Source organism: Felis catus, chromosome D3 (assembly GCF_018350175.1).
Source record: "Felis catus isolate Fca126 chromosome D3, F.catus_Fca126_mat1.0, whole genome shotgun sequence".
Taxonomy (NCBI): domain Eukaryota; kingdom Metazoa; phylum Chordata; class Mammalia; order Carnivora; family Felidae; genus Felis; species Felis catus.
The window spans coordinates 29,565,265-29,591,891 of NC_058379.1; the positions used below are offsets into that span (position 1 = coordinate 29,565,265).

Below are 26,627 nucleotides of genomic sequence, written 5' to 3' on the forward strand. Positions count from 1 at the left end.
CCGAGGAGGGCGCCGGGGCGGAGCAAAGAAACGTGTACGAGGATTGGCTCTCCCCGCCTCGGGGCGGGGCTGCAATGGCCAGCGGAAGCGGCGAGGTCTGGGCGGAGCACTGCGGCGGCGGCAGAGTCACCGCCCTGCGTGGTCACGTGCGTTCGCGGGGGAGTTGGCGCGGGAGGCGGCTCTGGAGAAGCAGAAGGACACCGAGGCGTCAGGTTGGGGTGTATATCGCTGAGCCGGAGAGACTGTCAGGGAAGGGAAAGCCCCGGAGCGGGGTACTGACTGAGTCAGGGAACGACCTAGGACAGCGCATGAGGGACGCCAGCGCACCACACACTGGCCACAGGCCTGCAGCAGGCCTGCGCCAGTCAGTGGCCCGCACACAAACTTAGAAGCCTTGAGACAAGGACAGAAACCGAAAGGCTTGACCGAGACCACAAAAGACATTTGAATACTGAGAAAGTGTGAAACACAAAGGTGGAGACTAAAGTGAGAGATTTCGGATACGCTAATCAGACAGGTTCGTTCAACCAATGTTTGTTGAACATCTATATTATTCTGGGCATCAACATTCTAGAGGGAGATGATAGATAAGAAAGAAAAAAGAGAGGTAAAAAAAAATACTCAAGTTGTAATAAGTACTATGAAGAAATATAAAGCAGGGTAAAGGGTTAGAAGGTAGTGGAGAAAGACATTGAGATTCAGGACTGAGGCCCAGATAGGTACAGATCTACAGAAGCTTAGGACATACTGAAACAAATGCGAGGATGGAAACGCTAAAACCCAAACATTAAGATGTAGAGAAAACGAGACAAACAAACTGAAGCCTTGGAAGTACTCACAAGCACCAGAGGCTGAAAAATAAATATCAGAATCCTAAAGCAAGTGAAAACCAAGAATAGCTAAGACAATGAAACAAATGATGCAGCCACTGCTTCAGAGCCATTTCCCAGGCCATCTGTGGAGAGGGAGGGAGTAAGGATGTAAGATCCTGCATCCCAGTTGTCCAACACTGATCTTGAAAGCCTTCAACTCATGACTTCTACACATCAGCAAATTTCAATTAGTCTCAAAAGTGAATAGGCAAACTCTTTAAAAACCTTGTAGGGAAGTAAATATGTGGCACATGAGATAAGAATGAAGTGCCAGAGGGGCACCTGGATGGCTCCATTGGTTGAGTGACCAGCTCAGGTCATGATCTCTCCGTTTTTGAGTTCTAGCCCCGCATTGGGCTCGCTGCTATCAGCACAGAGCCCACTTGGAATCCTCTGTCCCCCTTTCTCTCTGCCCCTCCCCTGTTTGTGCGTGCTCTCTCTCTCTCTCTCTCTCTCTCTCTCAAAAATAAACATTAAAAAAGAAAGAAATAAAGTGCTGGAGCCAAAACTTACTCCTTGAAACATACTTAGTCCACTAAGCAGAACACAGTTTTAAAATACACCTCACTTTTATTCTTTATTAAGAAAAGATTGTATCTTTTAAAGAACAGGCCAGTACGGGCTCCTGGGTAGCTCAGTCGGTTAAGCAGCTGACTCTTGATTTCAGCTCGTGTCATGATCTCATTGTTGTGAGATCAAGCCCTGCATTAGGCTCTGTGCTGATGACAAAGAGCCTGCTTGGGATTCTCTCCCTCTCTCTCTCTCCGTGCCTCCCACTCTCTTTCGCTCACTCTCAAAATAAACTTAAAAAAATAAGAATAAATAATTAACATTAAAAAATATTATTTAAAGAACAGGCCAAGATAAATGGAGTATACTGTGAAATGAAAACCGTAGTAACTGAAGTAAAATTCAATAGTGCAGTAAAAAAGCAGATTTGACAATGCAAAAGAACAAATCATCAATACAGAAGATAAATGTGAGAAAATTTCAAAGTGATGGAATTCTTTAAGAAAAAATGAGTAGGAGAACATCAAGCTATAGGCATTGCTCAAGAGAAGACAGAGAAAATCAATTACAGGCAATAATTTAAATTATAATAAAACTTTCCTTAGTTCTGAAAACATCTGAGGTGCAGGTGGAAAACTGAGGGAATTCACTGGGATCCAGAAAAATTAAGCATAAATCAATTTCAAGATGTAATCTGGAAAAATTCGTAAATCTCAGAAATAAAGAACAAATACAGTCTCCAATAAGGAAAAAAAAATATGTATTAAAAAAAAACACTTGTTGGAGTGCCTGGGTGGCTTAGTCAGTTAAGTGTCCAACTCTTGATTTCAGCTCAGGTCATTATCTCATGGTTCATGGGGTTGAGCCCCAAGTCAGGCTCCATGGTGACAGTGTGGAGCCTGCTTGGGATTCTTTCTCCCTCTCCCTCTGTTTCTCTCCTGTTCGCCTGCCCTCTCTCTTTGTCAAAATAAATAAATAAACATTAAAAAAAAAAAACACTTTTTTTTTTCAGAGTCCTCCTTTGTAATAATCAAATGCAAAAGGAAGATGGAAAAGATTGACAGCACTCTGAGGAGGTAAATTGTAACCTTCCTTGGATGGTTTTATTCCCTCCAATCCTGAGTTCCTCCCAGCTCCTAAACCATTACTCAGAATCTCTTTCCTGAACTCCAGGTCAGCTTGTCTATCTACACAACCTATACCTACCTACACAACCTATACCTACGTACACAACCTACACCTACGTACACAACCTACGCAACCTACATAACACTATATGACATCCCCACAGATGCTTCACCTCCACATGTCCAAATTGCTGATAGCTAGAGCAGGAGTTCTGCACTCAGAGTGCTAGAGGGTTTCAGTTTTGCTGCTCCACTTACTACCTGCATGACCTTGGCCTCAGTTTCCTCACTCTTGAAGTGAAGATCATAATAGTACCTACCTCATAAGTTTGTTTTTTGTACAGAATAAGACAACATATGTAAAGAGCCTGGCACATAGCAAGTACTCAATAAATGTTATCTTTTATTATTATCTGCTCCACCCAAACCTGTTCCTCCTCTTGTATCTGTGGATAGCATCACCACCTGGATACTCAAACTGGAATTTTGAGTATGATCCTTACCAACTCCTTACCATTTTCCCTTGTTGCCAACTCTCACCTCCCCCACTCCCCGCATTGAACCAGTCACAAACTCCTGTAAATTTTGTTTCTTTAACATTTCTGAAATCCTGGGGCAGCTGGCTGACTCAGTTGGTAGAACATGCAACTCTTGATTTCAAGATTGTAAGTTTGAGCCCCATTTTGGGCATAAAGTTTACTTAAAAATAAAATCTTTAAAAAAGTTTTTAATTACAGTCCTAAAATCCTTGTTACTCGAAGTATGGTGTCCAAATGAGCAGTGTCAGCATTGTGTGGGAGTTTGTTAGGAATGTGGCATCTCAGGCCCTCACCCAGACATACTGAATCCAGATCTGTATTTTAACAAGATCCCCAGGTGGTTTGTGTGCATATTAAACTTTGAAAAGCACTATTTATTTTTTATTGAGGTATAATCAACATATGACATTACATTACTTTCAGATGTACAATATAATGATTCAATATGTGTAAATATTGTGAAATGATCACCATAAGTCTAGCTAGCATCTGCCAATCACACAGAGTTACACAGTTTTGAAAAGCACTGTTTTAAACATATCTACTTCATCCCCACTGCCATTCTGCTACTGATCAACTCTCTCACCTAGAGGACCACAGTAACCTTAATCCTTCTGCTTTCAGTGTGGCCCATCTCCAGTTGCTTCTCCTTGTACCCAGATCAATCTTCCCATAACAAATTTGACCATGTCTTTTCCCTTCTTTTTTTTTTTTTTTTCAACGTTTATTTATTTTTGGGACAGAGAGAGACAGAGCATGAACGGGGGAGGGGCAGAGAGAGAGGGAGACACAGAATCGGAAACAGGCTCCAGGCTCTGAGCCATCAGCCCAGAGCCTGACGCGGGGCTCGAACTCCCGGACCGCGAGATCGTGACTTGGCTGAAGTCGGACGCTTAACCGACTGCGCCACCCAGGCGCCCCGTCTTTTCCCTTCTTAAAGCAATTCAGGGGCTCCCTATGGCACTCTCTTGTCTTCTATTCATACCACATACCTATCTCTTGCCCTGTGACATGTTCTCTCTTCACTCTTCCAGCATTGGTGGACATTTTAAAGCCACCACACTATCATGGCCACTAATTTTTTCCAGAGAACTTCTCTTGCTTGGTTCCATGGGTGCTAAATAACCTTATGATTAGAGTTTGGCTTCACTTGTGGTTTTCAGCAGGGAAAGTTCACTAACCAGAGGACAGCCCTGTTCAGGTCCTTTGGCAATTACTATTTATCCTAAGATGGGAATTACATATACATCAGTCTCTGCTGAGTCAAGTTAGCATGAGTCAGGCCCAAAGGGAACAACCATCTAGCTACACTGACAGCAACAAATATTTGGAAACACAAAGCAGAGAACTAGGTTCTAGAACACTATGAGACCATGTGAAACCACTATCTAAGCATAAAACCCTGCTTAGATGGGCAACTGGCCACCTGGATGTCTTCCTTATTATCCTTCTAGAGTGGTGACAGTTCATAGATCTGTAAAATCTTCGAAAACAATGGACATCTTCTGTTTTTGCCTGCCCATCATTAAGTCCTCCTTCTGTAAGCAATAACCCAATTTTTCTTTGGCAAACTGTTGTATGTTCTTAAGTGGTTTGGAGCACTGGCCCCACCCCCATGTCATAAGTAAGCATGTGACCCAGTCAGTGTCACAGACACTGGTTCAAAGGATGGGCATGTTACCTGATACAGGCCAATGAAACTTGGCCCAGACTTTTATAGGAACAATCAGAAAAAGAGTGCTCCCTTTCTGCTGGGGTTCTAGGGGAGTGAGTATGAGTTGGGGCAAAACATGCCATGATGTGAGAAATGCCCTCTGAGAATGAAGGCAGGATAGGGAAAGCAGAGTCCAGATATAGAGACAATTTCCTGATGACACATTTTGAGGCCGAAATCAGCTGAATCTGGACTTTACAGGTTCATGAGCCAATATATTCTCTTTTTTAGTAAAGTCAGTTTGAGGTAGGTTTCTGTCTCTTGAAACCACAAGAGTTTCTGACTAATACACTACCCAACTAACTCCCTTTTCTGCAAAAATTGCTCAGAATTGTATAATAAGCCACCAAGACATGAATCAGAAACTCATGAATGATTAAATGAGGGAAAAGAACTGGCAATAAGCCTTGAAACTAGCTAAAGATAGAGAGATAACTGAACAAAAACACCACTCAGTAGAGACTGTTTGATGCTGATAAGTTGAAATGATTGTTGTTGCTATGGTAACAAACAAAAAGCAAAAGAAAAAAGTGAGAAAAAGGATTTTTTAAAATTGGATTTTTAACCTTAGATTAATGCAGTGAAAAACCAGAAAGGAAGAAAGAGGGCAGAAAAAGCCAGGCATTAAGTCTTTGTTTTACATAAAATGAAGACAAAAGTTATTTTTAAAAATAGTATAATTTCATATGTTTTTTCATTGTAGGAAGCTTTATGTCTATTGTATAAACTATTACAAGAGAAAAAAGGGAAAATGTAATTCACGCAGCAAAAATCAAGAGCCTTGTACCAAGAAGTGTACCAGACACTTTGTCACGTTGTAAATGGAAAAGAAACAGCAAGGAATCATAAAAAATGACATCAAGGCAAAGAAAAGAAAAGAAAAATTAAATTATTGGGACTACACCAATAAAAAGCTTTTGCACAGCGAAGGAAACTATCAATAAAACAAAAAGGCATCCTACCTAGTGGGAGAAGATATTTACAAATGATATATCCAATAAGGAGTTAATATCCAAAATATAAGAACTTATATAACTCAACATCAATATAATAATAGTAATAATAATAATCTGATTTAAAAATGGGCAGAGGACGTGAACAAACATTTTTCTAAAGAAGATATACAGATGACCAACAGACACATGAAAAGATACTCAACATCACTAATCATCAGGGAAATGCAAATCAAAACTACAATAAGATAATTACCTTACACCCATCAGAATGGCTAAAATAAAGAACACAAGAAATAACAAGCATTGCCAAGGATGTAGAGAAAAAGGAAACTTTGTTGGGAATGCAAATTGGTGCAGCAATGATGGAAACAGTATAGAGGTTCTTCAAAAAATTAAAAAGAGGTGTGCCTACCTGGCTCAGTTGGTACAGCATGTGACTCCTGACCTTGAGGTTATGGGTTTGAGCCCCATGTTGGGTACAGAGATCACTTAAAAATAAAATCTTGGACCACCTGTGTGGCTCAGTCAGTTAAGCATCCGACTCTTGATTTTGGCTTAGGTTATGATCTCATGTTTCGTGGGTTCAAGCCCTGCATTGGGCTTTGTGCTGACAGCATTGGAGCCTGGTTAGGACTCTCTGTCTCCCTCTCTCTGTCCCTCCCCTGCTTGCATAAATGCTCTCCCTCTTTCTCTCTAAAAAATAAATAAACATTTAAAAGTAGTAAAAATAAAATCTTTAGTAGCACCGGGGTGACTCAGTCAGTTGAGTGTCCAACTCTTGATGTTGTCTCAGGTCACGATCCCAAGGTTGTGGGATCGAGCCCTGCATTGGGCTCTGTGCTGAGTATGGAGCCTGCTTAAGACTCTTTCTCTCTCTCTCTCTCTCTCTCTCTCTCTCTCTCTCTCTCTCCCTCTCTCTCCCTCCCTCTTGCCCTCTCCCCCACTCATACACACTCTCTCTAAAAAATTAAAAATTAAAAAAAATCAATAAAATCAATAAAATATTTTTAAAAATAAAGAGAGGGTGCCTGGGTGGCTCAGTCAGTTAAGCGTCCGACTTTGGCTCAGGTCATGATTTCATGGTTTGTGGGTTCGAGCCCTGTGTCTGTGCTGACAGCTCAGAGCCTGGGGCTGCTTCAGATTCTGTGTCTCGCTCTCTCTCTGCCCCTCTCCTGCTCATGCTGTCTCTCAAAAATAAGTAAACATTAAAAAATTTTTTTAATTAAAAAGAGAATTACCATATAGTTCAGTAATTCCACTACTGAGTATTTACCCAAAGAAAATGAAAACACTAATTTGAAAAGATACATGCACTCCTCTGTTTATTGCAGCATTATTTGCAATAACTAAGATATGGAACCTGAGTGTCCTTCCACAGATGAATGATTTAAAAAGATGTAGTATATATACAATGGAATATTCAGCCATAAAAATGAAAGAAAATTTATCATTTGTAGCAACATGATAGACCTAGAGGATATAATGCTAAGTGAAGTAAGTCAGTCACTCACATGTGGAATTTAAGAACCAAAACAAATGAATGAAGAAAGAAAAAAAGAGGCCAAAAAACAGACTCTTAAATACGGAGAGCGAACTGGTGGTTACCAGAGGGGAGGGGGTTGGGGGGATGAGTGAGGTAGATACAGGGGATTAACAGTACATTTATCTTATTGAGCACTGAGAACTGTATAGAATTATTGAATAATTATATTGTACACCTGAAACTAATATAACTGTTAATTTTACTTGAATAAAAAAATTCTTTTAATTAAAAAAAATGTTTTAATGTTTATTTTTTGAGAGAGAGACAGAGTGTAAGTGAGGAAGGGGCAGAAAGAGAGGGAGACACAGAATCTGAAGCCGGCTCCAGGCTCTGAGCTGTCAGCACAGAACCTGATGTGGGACCTGAACTCACGAACCATGAGATCATGACCTGAGCCGAAGTCAGACAATTAACTGACTGAACCACCTAGGTGCCCCCAAAAGTTTTTAATTTTTTAAATCACTAAAGACAGAATTTTACCACAGAATGAAAAGAAAAAAAAAACATCAAAACACCAGAATATTAGATGATGGAAGTTAGACTAGTAACGAATAAGGCAAATGTAAATAAATAGGAAAAATGTAAATAGGAAAATCTCAGATCAGATCAAAAGACAAACTCTGAATATGTACTGTTAAAAAAACAAGGTGCCAAAATATGCGTATAGTATAAAAAGGCATTGTGAAACCAAATGTACCAAAAAACATTGCAATGTAAAACAGGAAACAAAAGTCTTTAGAAATACATGTAATAGAAACTCAGTTATAGTAAACTATATTACACACCATTATCAGACTATGATATATAAAATAAAAATAAATATTAATTCAACAACAGAATTAATAAGTCATAAAAAATGCAGGTTGAATTCTACACCTGCATGAAATACAAAAAAGTATCTTACACTGGGCCACAAGAGGTTTTATAAATTCAGATAAGCAAATATTGTTCAGGTCAATCCTAAACAAATCCTCTGATCACAGCACAACTTAAATTTCAAAATCCCCAACCAGTGGGAAATTAACAAACCTTCTACTAAATAATGTTTCAGTGAGGGAAGAAATATGATCACAGTCACAGGGTCAAGAAAATTATGAAAATAAGATGGCTACTACTGAAATCTTGGAGGGCAGTCTCTTTAATATTAGGCTGAAGGCTGGGCTGGCCATTGGCAGCACTATTATATAACAACACTCTGGCCCAAATAGAGCAGCTATTTTTCATCTTCTTTTCCTTAAATTTCAGTGTCCTCTGCTTGCCAGATAGAAGCTTTAAGCTGTAGGTTCAGAAAACTTTGAATCAAACAGAGCCAGGATTAGGTTTGTGAGTTACCTAGGGTGCCATATTTAAGGAGGTAATCATTCCCAAGGTCAGCAGCAGCATCTGAGAGAGGGCACCTCCTTAATTGTTGCATCCTGGGTGTCTCAATTGCCTCACCCCAGACCTGGCCCTACCAACCCAAATTGGTATAAACATTAAGGACTCGTACTTCCTCACCTAACAGGAATCCCACAGGTAAGATTCTTGCTTCTCTTCTCTGCCCTTTTCTAGCCTCTGCCCAATTCTGTGCATTGGCATCATCCTCAGGCAGACAGGGAGATGGCTGTAGCATTTCCAGACTGCATAAGGTGCTACACTATTCAAGGGCAGGAAGGAATTGTGTCTTTGGAGTCTCCTTCTTATGAGTGAGGAAACCACCTAGCCACTCAGTGGGCTTCCGCTCATGCCTCATTGACAGGTGGGGTCATGTGTCTGCCACACCTAATCATCATCAAGAAGAAAGAGGCCATGAGTGCCTTAGGCCAATCAAGGTTTACCCTTGGAACCTAGGAGAAGGTGACTCTTCCCTAGTAACATGGGGAATGGTAGACACCCAATCAAATCAGGGCGGCAGCACTCAGAAAGAAAGAGGAGGGTGCCTGGGTAGCTGAGTTGGTTAAGCATCTGGCAGCTCTTGATTTCTTCACTGGGGTCATGATGACAGTTTGTGGGATCGAGCCTTGCAACAGGCTCTGTGTTCACGACACTGAGCCTCTTTGGGATTCTCTTTCTCCCACATCTCTCTGCCCCTCCCCTGCTCCTAAGTGCGAGCACACTCTTTCCCTCTTTCTCAAAATAAATAAAAAATAAATTTAAAAAAAGATTAAAAAAAGAAGGAATAGATAGGCCACCAAAAGGGCTGTCCCAATGCTCTCACATGACATATTCCTCCCAGATAGCCATTATCTTCACCCAAGTCTCCCCATCTAGCCCAAATCACACACACCAGTTCTACGTTCAAGCATACAGCCCCTCATTACAAATCTCTTCTTGAACTTCCCACCTGCCCACTATGTCTTTCCAGCTCACTCAAAAGCTTTCTCAGTTCCCCAAACCAAAAGTAAACACCTTCCTCACCCTCATTCTTTTTTTTTTTTTTTTTTTTTCATGAGAGAGAGAGACAGAGCACAAGTGGGGGAGGGTCAAAGAGAGAAGGAGACACAGAATCCAAAGTAGGCTCCAGGCTCTGAGCAAGCTGTCAGCACAGAGCCCGATGTGGGGCTTGAACCCACGAACCACAAGATCATGACCTGAGCCAAAGTCGGACTCTCAACCAACTGAGCCACCCAGGTGCTCCTCAACCTCATTCTTTACCACCCCTAACATCTAACTGATACCCAAATCCTCCTCATTGGACTGCCTAAATATTGCTTGTTTTTTTAAAACAAACTTTATTTTTTAGATTTACAGAAAAATTGCAAAGATAGTACAGAGTTCCCAACACTGAGTTTCTCCTATTAGTAACTTCTTGTATTAGTATAGTACATTTGGTACAATTAATGAACTAGTATTGATACACTGTTATTAACTAAAGTCCATAGTGTATTAAGATATCCTTAATTTTTACCTAAGGTCTTTTTTCTGTTCCAGGATCTCACATTACATTTATTCATTGTGTAGTTGTGATGGTTTCTCAGACTTTCCATGTTTTTGATGACCTTGACAGTTTTGAGGAGGTCAAGTATTTTGTAGACTATCCCGCAACTGGGATTTGCCTAATGGTTTTCTTATCATACCTCTGGCTATGTGCATTTTGGGGAGGAAGACCACAAGAGTTAAGGTGCCATTTTCATCACAATATCAAGGCTATATGCTACCAACATGACATCACTGTTGGTGTTTACTTTGATCACCTGGCTGAGTTAGTGTTTGTCAGATTTCTCCCCTATAAAGTGATTATTTTTTCTCCCTTTCCCAGACTGTGCACTGGAAAGAAGTCACTATGCCCAGCTAATACTTAAGGAGTGGGGAGTTATGCTTCATTTCCTTGTAGATGGAATTTTTCTGCATGGGAGAGTCATCTCAACATTCTTTGACTTTTATAATTTGAAATAATTTCAAGCTTAGAAGTTACAAGAACAGTATAAGAATTTCCATATCCCCAGGGTGCCTGGGTAGCTCAGTTGGTTAAGTGTCCAACTTCGGCTCATGTCATGATCTCACAGTTCATGAGTTTGAGCCCTGCATCAGGCTCTGTGATGACACCTCAGAGCCTGGAGCCTGCTTCGCAATTCTGTGTCTCCCTCTCTCTATGCACATCCCCCACTCACACTCTGACTCTCTCTCTCAAAAAGAAATAAACATTAAAAAAAAAAAAAGAACTTCCATATCCCTTTTTTTCCTCCTCTCTCCATATATATATATACATATATACAATTTATGCATATAATAATATATGTATATATTAATATAGAGATATAATTATACTTTAAACATTATATATAATATGTAATATATATAATTATTGCCATAGTTCTTTCATGGACCATTTGAGAGACAGTTAAAGAGTTGATGACCTCATCATCCCTAAATACCTCTGAGTGTATTTCCCCAAACAAGAAAGCTCCTACATAGCCACAGTACAATCATCTGAATCAGGAACTCAACGCCAATACGGGCATCCAGTCCTGACTCTATTCAGATTGCACCAGCCAACATCTCTTATTTTTCTGGTCTAAGATTCAATTCAGGATCATAAGTTGCGTTTAGTTGTTATGCCTTTTTTGTTTTCAGTATATAACAGTTCCTTGGTCTTTCTCTACCATTCACGCCATGTGTTTTTGTTTTGTTTGTATGTTTAGGGAATATTTTTTTAATTTTTTTATCTTTTAACATACAGCAAAATTGACTTTTAAAATATACAGCTCTATGGATTTTTAATACATATATAGATTTGTGTATCTACCACCACCATAAAGCTATGGAACCCTTCCATTAACCCCCTAATAAACTCACTTGTGCTATCCCTTTATAGTGAAACTCCCCCTTCCCTAACCCTCACAACCTACTGATCTATTTTCCTTCACTGTAGTTTCATCTTTTTGAGAATGCCATTTAAATGGAATCATAAAATATGTAACCTTTTCCAAATGATTTCTTTCATTTGGCATAATGCCTTTGAAATTCATCTAAATTGCTGTATCAATAGTTTGTTCATTTTGTAGTATTCCATCCCACTGTGTAGATGTACCACTGTTTATTTATCTGCTCACCAGTTGAAGGACATTTTTTTCCCCCTAGTTTTGTGTGATTATGAATAGAGCTACTAGAAATACTTGTATATAGGTTTTTGTGTGAATATAAGTTTTCATTTCCTTGGAGTAAATGCACAACAGCGGAATTGCTGTGTCATATGGTAAGCGTATATTTAACTTTATAAGAAACTGCCAAATTGTTTTCCAGAATGACCATATTTTACATTCCCACCAGCAATATATGAGAGTGCTAGTAACTATATTCTTGCCAGCACATGATATAGTCAATATTTTTTATTTTGCCTATTTTAATAGGTATATAGTAGTATATTTTATGTTTTATTCTGTAAGTTTTATAGTTTTACATTTCACATTTAGATCTATGGTCCATTTTGAGTTAAGTTTGGCATAATGTGTGAGGCTTATATTGAAGTTTTTTTGTTTGTGTTGTTTTTTGGGTTTGTTTGTTTGTTTGTTTTGCCTATGGAGGTTCAATTTTTCCAATACCATTGTGGAAAGGACTGTCCTTTTTCCACTAAATTGCCTTTGCAGCTTTGTCAAAAATCAATTGGCAAAAGGTAACACTAAAGAAGATAGCAGAGTAGGGAGTTTCAGGATTCCATCTATTTACAGAAACAATTAAAGTGGCAGAACTGCCTGAAGCAACTATTTTGGAACTGGAGTCTAACAGAACGCTTGCAGTAAAAAGGAGAGAGGTTGACAAGGAGGCTGGTAAATTTCAATTTCAGTTTTTCACCTGATAGCAGATGCCATGCCAATCCCTCATCCTGGTAGCAGGCAGCTGCAGGGACTGAGTCTGTATAACTGGCACAGTCTTTTGGACCCAAGGTGATCAACAGCCACATAATCCCCCAAAAACTGTGATTGTGGGTTTTGATTGCTAATAGCTGCTTTTGATTGCTGAGAGGAGCTCAGAGGTTGGCCCTTGTTTCAACCCCCACAGGCTGCCAACTGTGAGAGTATTTAAAGAGATAGGACCTACTTGGGGCGCCTGGGTGGTTCAGTTTGTTATGCATTCGACTTTTGATTTTGGCTCAGGTCATGATCTCATGGTTTGTGAGATTGAGCCCTGCATCTGGCTCTGTACTGACAGCACGGTTTCTCTCTCTCCCTCTCTCTGCTTCTCCCCTGCTCACATGTGCGTGTTCTCACAAAAATAAATAAATGAACATTAAAAAAAAAGAGAGAGAGAAATGGGACCTATTTATTTTTCCTCTTTTAGGAGCAAGACATTTATTGAAATTTCATCATATTATTAGCTGACCTTAGAAACAATGAAAGAGAAACTTCAGTGAATACCACAAGGAATACACACTTTGCAAAAATAGTTTGGAAAAGTCAAAAAAGGATGGCTCCAGCCATCAACTAGAAAAACCAAAAAACTCTAAAGAGTAAGAGAATTAGATCTCCAGAATTACCACCAAACAGTACTCAGAATGACAAGTTCTAGATAAAAAGTTACAAAACATACAAAGAAACAGGAAAATGGCTCATTCACAGAAAAAAAGTAATTTGACAGAAATCATCCCAAAGGAAGTCCAAACATTGGAATTATAAGTCAAAGATTTTAATATTAAATTAAATTAAATATAAAAAGAGAGAAAGTATGAGCAGGGGAGAGGGCAGAGGGAGAGAGAGAATCGTAAGCAGGCTCCATGCTCAGTGTGTAACCCGGCAGGGTGTCATCCATGACCCTGTGATCATGACTTAAGCCAAAACCAAGAGTCAGATGCTCAACTGACTGAGCCACCCAGATGCCCCTAAGTCCAAGATTTTATTAAAAAATTTTTTTTCATGTTTATTTCTTTCTGAGAGAGAGAAAATGCACCAGTGGGGGAGGGGCAGAGAGAGAGGTGGACAGAGGATCTGAAGCAGGCTCCACACTGACAGCAGAGAGCCCAATGCAGGGCTCAAACTCAGGAACTGTGAGGTCATGAACTAAGTTGGATGCTTAATCGACTGAGCCACCCAGGAACCCCTAAGTCAAAGATTTTAAATCAGCTGTCTTAAATATGTTCAATGAGCTAAAGGGAACCATGGAAAAGAACAAAAGGAAATTGGGAAAATTACATCTGAACAAAATGTCAATATCAATAAAGAGATAGAAATTATAAAAGGGGCACCTAGTTGGCTCAGTTGGAAGAGCATGCAACTCTTGAACTCGGGGTTGTGAGTCTGAGCCCCATGCTGGGTGTACAGATTACTTAAAAAAATAAATAAACTTTAAAAAAAATTATTAAAAAGTTTCCAAACAGAAATTCTGGAACTGTAAATTACAATGATTCAGGAACAGACTTGGGCAGGTGGAAGAAAGGATCAGTGAAAATGAGGAGAAGACATATGAAATTATCTAGTCTGAGAAACAGTAAGAAAAAAGAATGAAGAAACATAACAGGCTTAGAGACTTGTGGGATACCATCAAGCATACTAACATATGCATTATAGGAATTCAAGGAGGAAAATAGAAAGGGTCAGAAAAAATATTTGAGAGATAATTACTTAAAACTTCCCAAATCTGATGAAAGACATGAATATATACATCCAAGAAGCTCCATGAATTCCGAGCAGGGTAAATTCAAAGAGTTTCACACTGAGACACATTATAGTCAAACTGTGGAAACTCAAAGATTAAAAAACAAGAAAAAAATTTAAAAAAAAACCCTTTTTTTTGAAAGCAGGAAGAAGTGATGCATCATGTACAAAAGTTTCTTAAAAGATTAATGGCTCATTTCTCATCAGAAATCATGCAGGCCAGAAGGCCATGGAAGGACAAATTTAAAACCTTGAATGAAAAATACTGTCAGCTAAGGGGCACCTGGAGTTAAGCATCCAACTACAGCTCAGGTCATGATCTCACGGTTTGTAGACTTGAGCCCCGCGTCAGGCTCTGTGCTGACAGCTCGGAGCCTGGAGCCTCTTCAGATTCTGTGTCTCCCTCTCTATCTGCCCCGCCCCTGCTTGCACTCTGTCTCTCTCTCAAAAATAAATAAACATTAAAAAAAAGAAAAGAAAAATACTGTCAGCTAAGAATTCTATATCCAGCAAAATTATCCTTAAAGAATAAGGAGAAATTGAGGTATTTCCAGATAAACAACAACTGAGGGAGTTCATTACCAGTAGACCTACCCTACAAGAAATGGTAGATGGAGTCCTTAAGGCTGAAATGAAAAGACATTAGATAGTTACTTGAAGACATATGAAAAAAAAATTAGAACACTAGTAAAAGTAATTTCATAAGCAAATATAAAAGCCAATATTGTACTTTTGCCCTGGCAGCAGAGAGCCCAATGTGGGACTTGAACTCATGGGCCATGGAATCATGACCTGAGCTGAAATCAGATGCTTAGCTGACTGAGCCACCCAGACCCTCCTAAATGAATAAACTTTTTTTTTTTTTAAAGCACTTCAACAAACTAGGTATAGAAGAAACCTCAATATAATAAAAGCCATGTATTAACCCATGGCTACTTCATACTTAATGCTGAAAGACTAAAAGCTTTGTTTTTTCCTAAAATCAAAAACAATACCAGGATGTGAGCTTCCAACACTTCATTCAACATACTATTGGAAGTTTCTGGCCAGAGTTCTCGCAAGAAAAATAAAAGGGGCACATGGGTAGCTCAGTTGGTTAAGCAACCCACCCCAGCTCAGGTCATGATCTCATGGTTCGTGGGTTCGAACCCCACATCGGGTTCTGTGCTGACAGTTAAGAGCCTGGAGACTGCTTTGGATTCTGTGTCTCCCTCTCTCTGTGCCCCTCCCCCACTCACACTCTTTCTTTCTCTCACTTTGAAAAATAAACATTTAAAAAGTTTGAAAAAAGAAAAAAAAATAAAAAGCAATCCAAATTGAAAAGGAAAGAAGAAAATTATTTCTGTTTGCACATGGCATGATCTTATAAGTACAAGACCCTAAAGATTCTACAAAATACTGTTAGAACTGGGGTGCCTGGGTGGCTCAATTGGTTGAGCATCCAACTTTGGCTCAGGTCACAATCTCACAGTTTGTGGGTTGGGCCCCATGTTGGGCTCTGTATTGACAGTTCTTAGCCTGGCATGTGCTTCAGATTCTGTGTGTGTGTGTGTGTGTGTGTCTCTCTCTGTCCCTCCCCTGCTGTGCTCTGTCTCTCTCTCAAAAATAAATAAAAAAATTTTTTAAATAAAAAAAAGTGTTCGAACCAATAAACAAATTGAGTACAGTTGCAGGATACAAAACCAACACACACAAATCAATTGCACATTTATACAAAAACAATGAATGATTCAAAAAGAAAATTAAGAAAACAATTCCATCTATAATAGCATCAGATAGTATAAAATACTTAGGAAAAACTTAACCAAGGAGACCAAAGGTTTGTATGCTGGAAACTATGAAACATTGCTGCAAGAAATTAAAGAAGACAAATAAGTGGAAAGACATCCTATGTTCGTGGATTGGAAGACAATATTGTTAAGATGTCATTGCTACCCAAAATGATATACTGATTCAACGCAATCCCCACCAAAATTCCAATGATGTCTTTTGCAGAAATAGATAAATCCATCCTAAAATTCATATGGAATTCCAAGGTACCTCAAATAGTCAAAACAATCTTGAAAATGAAAAAAATTGTATGACTCACACATCCTAATTTTTTTTTTTTTTAGAGAGAGAGAGAGACAGTGCATGTATGATCAGGGAAGGAGCAGAGAGAAAGGGAGAGAGAGAGAAATTCACAAGCAGACCCCATGCTCAACACAGAGCCCAACTAGGGGCTCAATCTCACAACTGTGAGATCTTGACCTGAGCTGAAATCAAGAGTCAGACGCTCAACCAACTGAGCCACCCAGGCACCCCCTCACACATCCTGATTTTAAAGTTTACTAAAGGGGCGCCTGGGTGGCTCAGTCGTTTAACTGTCCAACTTTGGCTCAGGTCATGATCTCTCAGTTCGTGAGTTAGAGCCTCACATCAGGCTCTGTGCTGTCAGCACGGAGCCTGCTTTGAATCCTCTGTCCCCCTCTCTCTTTGCCCTCCCCCACTCGTTCTCTCTCTCTCTCTCTCTCTCTAAATAAATAAATAAATAAACTTAAAAAAAACTTATTACAAAGCTACAGTAATCAAAACAACATAAACACATACTGGCATAAAGACAGACATACTGACATACAGACACACATAGCAGCTGCTTTAAAGTCTTTGTCAGACAATTCCAACATCTGTGTCATATCAGTGTTGACATCTATTGATTGTCTCTTGCCAGGTGAATTGAGATTTTCCTGGCTCTCTGTAGGCTGAGTAATACATGTTCATTGTTATAAAATCATTGGATTGTATCCATTTTGAATATTATGTCATGGGACTTTGTGTTCTGTCTAAATCCTATGAGAATGTTGATATTTTTGTTTAAATAGGCAATTGACTTGCTTGAATTCAGGCTGCAAGTTTTATCCAGTGTTCCATGGGTTGTGGTTTGGTGTCAGTTCCATTTGCAAAGCCTTTGAAGTGCTTTTCAGCTCTGTCTTCCAGATGTACCATCCAGTGGCCGGTTTGGAACCTGGGTGGTGTCTGTCCTAATTTACTTTTCAAAAGCTATGGTGTGCTGTTTAGAGTCTGACCCATATAGTTAATAAACAACTTTGCAATCTTCCTGGTCCTTTCTAGTTCCTTGGGGTTCCCCTTTGTGGTCTTCTGGCCAGAAAGGTATGGCTTTATTTCCCCCATTTTGCCACATTCTCCCATGACTGGTCCCATATCTGGAGCCAAGTATTGGAGGAGAGAGAGAGAGAGAAAGGCCCACCCTTTTGGGAATCACAGCCTCTCTGATCAGAGGTGAATGTTCTCCTCACTCAGAATTTTAGGCTCCTGAAGTGGCCCCCATTGCCACTGCTGTTTCTGCTGCTGTCACCACCAGCACAAAATTGTTTAGGGGGTGAGAAAAGAAAGTGCAGAAAAAAGAAAAAAAGAAAAATGGGATCTTCCTGTATTTCTCTCCATGTTTAGAATCCCCCTTCCCACTCCTCTAGCCAGAGAAAATGAGCTCCTCCTGAAGCTCTCTCATTCATGCTATACGCATTTCCAGGTTTCAGACTGCATTGACTCTAAACTGGGGGATACTTGAGGGGGAAAAGGAGAAAATTCACTAGTCGTTCAGTAATACTTTGAATTCTGGCATTCTTCCCCAGTGTGCCCATTATTGTTTACTTTTTTGCTCCAGGTTTTTTTTTTTTTTAATATTTATTATTTTTGAGAGAGAGAGAATGAGCGGGGGAGAAGCAGAGGGAGGGAGACACAGAATCTGAAGTAGGTTCCAGGCTCTGAGCTGTCAGCACAAAGCCCCACGCAGGGCTCGAATTCACGAGCTGTGAGATCATGACCTGAGCTGAAGTCGGGCACTTAACCAACCGAGCCACCCAGGCACCCCTCTTTCCAAGTTTGATATCTGCATTCAGTGGGAGAGATAGGGTGGAGTGTGTTGATTCCCTCTCATCTGGCACATTTCATTCTGTAGGATGTCCTCAACCCAGGCACGCATTATGACTCTGGTTGGTCCTAGGTACTTTTGCATTTGTGGGTTCCTTCCTGCATAAAAAAGTTAAAATATACTTTATATTGCTTTGGTATAAAGATGAATATAATGCAGACTGGATTCATACTATTGACATTTTTCCTTCTGATTTCAAAATAAATTAAGATTAAAATATTTTTGTGAGTCTCTAAAAATATCATGGATAAATTGGTGCTGTCTCAATCCGAGTCTGTTCAAAGTTTCCTTGAGACTAGCCCCAGGACATGTTAGAGTACTGCTGAAATGATACTGTGTTGTTCTCAGCATATCATGATGATGACTGGATCATCATGGGAACCTTGATCGGTCATAGGAACCATGGTTCCATTGTCAGATTGCTGTCTGCCAGGTTTCTCCTCCATAAAGCTACCATTTTCTTCTTTGTGCTGGATAAATATTTTGTGAGGAGATATCTGAGACTATGCTAATTCTCCAGTTGTCTATATTTGCCTACTAAACTACCCCCAAATTTAGTGCCATTGCAAAGACCACTTTATCATGCTTATGGATTCTGTGGGTCAGGAATTCAGACAAGGCATGGTAGGTCTGGCTTATTTCTGCTCCTCCATGATCTGGGGCCTCAGCTGAAATGACTTGAACTGCTGGAAGTGTCTTAAATGGCTGCTGGCTGGAGGATCCACTTCCAAGATGGGCTGGGGTGACTGACAGGCTCACTGGAGATTATTGTCAGTGGAGCCACCAATGTGTGGCTTCTTGTTGTGGCTTGGGCTTTTCATAGTATGACTGTGCGGTTCTGAGAGGCAGCGTTCCAAGAAAGAGTGCTCTAAGAGACAAGGATAAAAGTTGCAGGGTTCTTCTGGTCTGGCCTTAGAATTTACAGTGTCATTCCTGCCATGTTCTGTTGGTTGTGAGTGAAAATGCTCCAGCCAGACTCAAGGAGAGGGAAACTATTCACTTCTTGATGGAGGTGTGGCAGAAGAGCATGAAGGGTGGGAGATTTTGTTGACACCAATTTTAGTTTTGGGAAATACGCTCCATATTTTGCAATATTCTGTTCCTCATCAAACCTCGACCTACCAGCCTTAGAACATCCATGAAGTCTCCGGCCTGAATCAGTCCATCATTATGATGGTTTCTCTATTTCCATCACTCCCTCTACTTTTATTACTTGGCTTTGTACTGTAAGGAAGAGCTTTTCCTTCTCCTTAATCAATATGACTCATAGATTCCTAGGTTATTCAGTGGGTTGTAGTTGGTTATTATCATGTTTATTTATTTATTTGTTTATTTATTTATAAAGGTTTATTTCTTTTGTTTTGAGACAAGGAGAGTGTGAGTGGGGGAGGGGCAGAGAGAGTGGGAGAGACTCCCAAGCAGGCTCCAAGCTCAGCATGGAGCCCAAATCGGGGCTGGATCCCACAACTGTGAGATCATGACCTGAGTCTAAATCAAGAGTTGGATGCTCAACTGACTGAGCCACCCAGGTGCCCCCTTATCATTTTTATTTTGATACTCTAATTGTCCCAGACTTGGTGGGTGGGAGCCCCTTACTGTCCTTTTGACATGTCAATATTCTTTGAATACTTTATTTTCCAGTTGCCCCACTGACACTGGAATCAACTATTTCTTCAAGGAGTCCTTTTCTTTTTAAAAAATTTTAAATGTTTATTTATTTTTGAGAGAGAGAGAGCATGAGCCAGAGAGGGGCAGAGAGAGAAGGGGACAGAGGATCCAAAGCAGGCTCTGCATTAACAGCCTGATGTGGGGCTTGAACTCACAAACTGTGAGATCATGACCTAAGCTGAAGTCAGACGCTTAACTGACTGAGCCACCCAGGCACCCCAAGGGAGTCCTAATTCGTTTTGGTGAAGGATAATGTTTAGAAATCAAGATCTGGGTGCCTGATGTGCTTGTTGCTATCTAGGCCTTCTCAGCGGGCAGTGCTAGGGAAAAAGTATGCACACACAAACATATGTATTTGTATATCTATCCATCTATACATACACACACATACATAAACACACACATATATACATATACGTACATATGCAAATACAAATATATGTGTATATTATACAATATATAATACATATTTTTTGTATATATGTATATATATATTTATATATACATATATACAATACATACACACACATACAGTTCACCCTGATAGCTTCAGTTCTTCAGGCCTGCCCCCTTTCCACATTTGTAATTCTCCTCCAACAGTGAGAAAAACCTGGCTCCCATTATCCTCAATATATTTGTTCAATCCCCTTGTGTGTAACTGATTTTCCAACCATACCAGCTGCCTCCTTGGCTTCCAGCCATGTTGCGATCTCCAAGGGAAAGGAAGGGAGAGGGAGGGAGGAGAGGGAAGAGGAGGAGGGTTTCAAGCACTTTGCAAGCCAGCCTTCCACTCCATCCCTACTTCCACTGCTTCAGTTGGTCCTGACCACTGTTGGCCTGGCCTCTCTGTGGCTAGTGGCCCTCAGTTTCTCCCTGCCTCAGCCTCTTCAGCCCATTCACTCTTTCTGGCTTCCAAGAGTTTCTTCCCTTTCTTTCTATTTTATGATTTTTTAAAATTACAAAAACATTTCACACTCATGTTTACGAATTCAAATAATGCAAAGCATGTAAAGCAAGGCATGAAGGTTTATAGCTACCTGCCTGCACTCCACCTCCAAGAGGTAACCAGACTTCTTTTCTGTGCTTATAAGAGCACACTCATGTTGGGGCACCTGGATGGCTCAGTTGGTTAAGTGCCCGACTTAGGCTCAGGTCATGGTCTCACAATTTGTGGGTTTGAGCTCCACATCGGGCTCTGTGCTGGCAGCTCAGAGCCTGGAGCCTGCTTCAGATTCTGTCTCTCTCTCTGCCCCTCCCCCTTCACACTCTCTCAAAAATGAATAAATGTTAAAAAATGTTTAAAAGAGCACACTCATGTATATTTATACAGTTTTAAATATTGAAGTAGGATAGTTTGATATATTTTCATTACTTGTTTTCTTGGTCTGAGCATAAGAAATATTCCACAATCTTTTAAACTGACACATTGGAATCCATTAAAAGAATGTACAATAATTTATCCTTTTACCTACAGAGTATGTTTTTAAGGGTAACTTTTGAGGGTAACTATGTTTTTAAGGTATGTTTTAATTGGTGCCGGATGCCCTTCATAACCACTGCCCGTCTCCCTTGGAACCTGTTGGGCATCCGCAGGCAGGTTTTTGCCTGAGTTTGGTCAGGGGACGCTGGAATTTGGAAGAGGAAGAATTGAGTTCTGGGTGTTTACTCCCTAGCTCCTCGACAGGGTTGCACCAGGCTGGCCCTTCTCCTCACAGCTCCTGCAGGGGGCGCTCTCCACACAGCTCCTCCTCTCATCCCTCCAGGCCCAGAAAGGGCGACAGCCCCTGCGCTAGCTGGCGCCCCGCCGCCACTCTGTGCTTTCCGGTTTCCCCACACCTTTCCCACACTTTGGTAAATAATCCCTTTATCAAACTCAGATTGCCCTATTTACATGTGCAGTACGTTTGCACGCGGGGCAAGCACAGCATGGTCTCAAGGACCGTTTGCAAAGCGGTCACACACATCAACTCAGGCAGTTCCACCCACCACAGAGAGGTGGCTAAAAAGTGAATGCAATTACTGCCCCGCCCCCACCCTCAGAGACAATTGAGGGCTTGTTACTACTGAAGAATAGAGAAACCTCCGTGCCGCACTGGAGGCCCCTAGTCCGCCAAGGATCTGCTCACACCACACACCCTCTTCTCCAGCCACACCAGGGTGGGGGTGGGAGCACAGGCCTCCTACTCTCCCACCCCTGCTGACTCTGTATTTATCTTCTAAATGAAGCAACCGGTCAGCTCTTGAGAGAAGAAATTTCGGTAAAGCATGTTTGAGAGTAATTACCAGCATACGCAGAATTCTAACAGATTTATTCTATTCTGTCTCAGCCACATGGGCAGCTACACAGCGCGCTTTCTAACACACCACACCACACGCTATCCCGCAGTTTCCCTCGGCACAGCCACAGCAGGTGATGACCAGAGGTGGGGAGCCCAGTGCTGATTCTAGGAGAAGGCAACCTGAGTTCTGCTGCACACTGGCAATGACCTTGGGTTGGCTGCACTGAGCCTCTAGGCAGGGATGGCAAAGACCTTCAGGGCCTCTATTATAACTGAATGAGGCATGCACAGCGTCCGAAGCTCAGGACCCTCAGGAAGTGCTAACTCCTTCCCCAGCTCCTCAAGGGCTTGCTCACTCAGGTTCCTTTTGGCTCTCCTGGCCCAGTGGTCATCTCTCAGCACAGACCACGGTCTAACCACCACTGTACCCTTGGCCACTGGCCTACTGAATGGTATTGATCACCAACACCTGTGGCCACTTTACAACTCCATCCACAGCCCTGATGCCCACTCTTCCCTTCCAGGGAGGCCTGCCTTCTCAGCTTTCTCCATTCCCCCAACCACACTGCCCCTGGGGAACCCAGAGTCTGGCCTGAGCCTTTTTCTTTTTATCAAGGTGGCACCCCAGAGAAAGGGCCTCTGTCCCCAGATCCTGGAAAGTCTAGACCAGTGGGCTCAGGAAGCACTTGTGAAGAAATGAACTGTTTTGGTGTCTTGAAGTAATATTAAATATATTTTTTTTCCAGGGCACCTGGGTGGCTTAGTCCGTTGAGTGTCCAACTCTTGATTTCGGCTCAGGTCATCATCTCACAGTTCATGGAATCGAGCCCTGTGTGGGATCAAGCTTCGAGTCAGGCTCTGCACTGTCAGTGCTTGGGATTCTCTTTCCCCCTCTCCCTATACCTCCCCCACTCTTGCTCAATCTCTTTCTCTGAAAATAAATTAAAAAAAATTTTAAAAACCTTTTTTTCCTTCTGATCTTAAAAGTAAAACATTCATGGGGCACCTGAGTGACTCAGTTGGTTAAGCGTCAGACTTCAGCTTAGGTCATGATTTCGTGGTTTGTGAGTTTGAGCCCCACATCGATCAGGCTCTGTGCTGACACCTCAGAACCTGGAGCCTACTCCTAATTCTGGGTCTCCCTCTCTCTCTGACCCTCCCCCACTTGCACTCTGTCTCTCTCTCTGTCAAAAATAAATAAAGATTAAAAAAAAATTTTTTTAAGTAAAACATTCTTACCAAAAATTTGGAAAATACAAAAATAGTACTACAAAATCAAAATAGAAATCCAATCACCCAGAGGTAATTATGATTCCAATTGTGGTAGTTCCTTTGGGTCCTATTAATTAAGTAAGTAAGTAAGTAAGCTCTATGCCCAAAGCAGGGCTTGAACTCACAACCTGGAGATCAAGAGTTGCATGCTGTACTGACTGAGCTGTCCCTGGACCCTTTTCTATATGTGTGTAGAATATACACATTTCTTTGTATATTTATACAGTTATGTACATAGTTAGCACATACTTTCATATGCTTTGTATTTTGCTTTTGTCATTTTACATTTTTCTCAAGAGTTTCTCCTAATTTTCATATTTTTCTAATTATTTAAATTTCCTTTTTTTTTCTTTCTGTTTAAGCCTCCTAAAATCCAGGAGCAGCATTTCAAATGCTGAGTAAGATTGCACCCTATGAACAACTCCAGCTGGTGGAGATCTAGGCTGTGTTCCATCGTTGGCTACAGCAGCAGTGCCCTGGTAATTACATTACTCATTGTCCACGCCTACTTTTATACACAGTTATGCACCCAGACATCCAAGTGTTTGCTGTTGTTCCAGTTCAATCATTAATAGGGCCCTCGCTCACTCTCAGAGGTGTCACCTTGTGGATAATAGATTACATGGACCTCCTTACATGGCTCCCCTCAGAGCCACCAGAGGGGAGGAGGGGTTGGCAGGGTGGGGGGAGGTGGGTGGAGGTGGTTCCTGGGTTCTGCTGTGGGCACCAGGGTGGAGGATGGTGACACCAATCCCTAAGATGAGGTGGAGCTTGTGGAGAGTGTGGTGAGTTTTGGACACACTGAGTCAGAAGTATCCAGGAGACTTTCCAGGACAGTGTCTAGGAGCAGCCCGAGACCCAGTCCTTGCCCACCAGTGGTCACTCGGCACAGGTGGGGTGCACTGGCAATCCTGTATTTGCTCTCCATGGATTGCTCAGCAGCTCAGTGGAAGGACACATGTGTTAGGGCACCAGTGAATGGGGGATGAGAAGGGACATCGAAGTTTCCAGCAATATATCATGACCTTCCCCTAAGCTTATCACACACAGGGCTCAGATGGTCAACACTGAAAGGCTTTGTTGTTATAAACTGTATGTCAGTCCAAAACAAGGGGGCACATGTTGACCCATCTCAGCTGGAGCTCTAGCTTAGTCAGATTTACTTTCCAACTTTGAACCTCTGCCTCTGTAACTCAGTGGCCCATTGGTGGGGAATCAATGATGGCCCACTCCCCTCGTTGACAGAAGAAAGATCTGGTGCCCAGAGAGAAGAGCGACCCCTGCAGGTCGGGTGTGGGGGATGCATCCTAGAACTCCAGGGGTGAGGTGAAAAGAGTAACCACTGATTCCACCATCTAAATCAATCTTCACTGCAACCCTAGGAGGGATCTGTCATCATCCCGATTTGCAGGCGAGGAAACAGAGGCTCAGAGAAGTGATGTTCCCTTGGTTGCAGAGACTGGCAGAGGCTGGCTTTGAACCAGGTATCTGCTTTCTGCCCCTCTGCTTGCCCCTCTTGCTTCCAGAGGGAGGCTCCCTCACCTGTCTGCCTTTGTTGATATTACAGAACTACCCGGTGAATTTTAGCCTTCATTCAGCAGAAGTGACAGCCTGTAACACCATCCTGGGGCCAGGCCTTGAGCCGAAGATACAAAGATGAAGAGAATACAGCTCCTGACTTAAGGATTGTATCTAATGGCAGAACTGCAAAGCAGCATCTCTGTTGCTCAGGTAAGAAAAGAAATCCCCAGGAAGGGGAGTAACCTACCCAAGCCGTGTGGTCACTGAGGGGCGAGAACAGAACAAGGCAACAACTCTGTCCCCTGTTCCTTAAAAAAAAAAAAGTCACCCAGGAACTCCTGGGTGGCCCAATGGGTTAAGCATCTGACTTTGGCTCAGGTCATGATCTCATGGTTGGTGGGTTTGAGCCCCACATCAGGCTCTGTGCTGACAGCTCGGAGCCCGGAGCATGCTTAGGATTGTGTGTGTGTGTGTCTCTCTCTGCACCCCCACCCCCCAAATAAATAAACATTAAAAAATAATTTTAAAAAGTCACCCGTCAATACACACATAAGTTGCTCACCCTCTCGGGTAACCAAGGAAATGCAATCTGAAACCACAAGGAGATGCCATTTCATGTACCACTGACAAAAATTAAAAACTCTGATGGAAACAAGGAAGTGCTGGTGAGGATGTGGAACAGCGGACCCTCAGTGTATTGCCATCTGTATGGCACAAGCCCTTGTCGTGAGCCTTTTGGGTGGGTGAAGAGGCAGTGGCAGAGTGGCCTCCTGGCCACACGCCTGTGTAATCACATGGGCCACACCTGCCTTACTGCTCTACTGCCGCTGTGTTGAAATTCCTAATAATTTATCAAGGGGTCTTTTGATTTGCACTGGGTCCTGCAAATTCTGTGGCCAGTCCTACCCAATGGTTTCACTCCTGGGTATATGCCCTAGAGCAACTCTTGCATATGGGTACTAGGAGGCCCACTGAGAATGTTCATAGCAGCTGTTTCTGCAAAAGGCCAGAGACCCACACAGCATGGATGAAATCGGAGAAACAATGCTGAGTGACAAAAATGTGAAGAATGTGTACAGCAATGTCCCATTTTCATAAAAAGCCCAGATGAACAATGTAATGGTGTGTGGGGAGATATGCATATGTGGTAAATCTTTGACACCGATTCTCAAGGTGTTTATGTTGAATACTCCTTATTTTGAACAGGGAATGACCCACCTGGGCATGCTGCACTGTCAGGATCAGGCATGGAGAGATGGACAGCACGCGGTGGGCTGTGTGTGGCACCCTGGCTGAGCCCCGAGGCTGAGGAGAGGCTGCCATTAAAGGGAATGTCGCTGGCTAGGGCCCAGGCCTCCCAAACGTTAGCAGAAGCTGCCGAGAAACAGCTTCACGAAGTGAGGCCTCGGCTCACGGAGAACAAAATGCTGCAAACAGACATTAAATGTCCCATGTTGCATCATGTGTACGTACAGCTTGGACTCTAAGATTTATAGCTCTTGGATTTTATCTGTTTCATCTCCAGTGACTCTATATTGTTTTCGTCTCTCTGGGCAAAAAGGTGCCTTTCCTTTCAGGAGGTTTTCTTTTCTAAGCTGCAGTTCTAAACGTTTCTTACCTTGGTTATC

General features: G+C 41.8%; 1 long non-coding RNA gene across 1 annotated transcript; it reads left to right on the forward strand.

Annotated features, from left to right (window-relative positions):
* Window positions 1–2: 2 nt before the first annotated feature.
* On the forward strand, window positions 3–26,627 carry LOC109493304. Its single transcript, XR_002737079.2, has 5 exons — window positions 3–517; window positions 2,395–2,458; window positions 23,841–23,957; window positions 25,046–25,209; window positions 26,206–26,627. It is a non-coding gene; the product is annotated as an uncharacterized LOC109493304 (long non-coding RNA).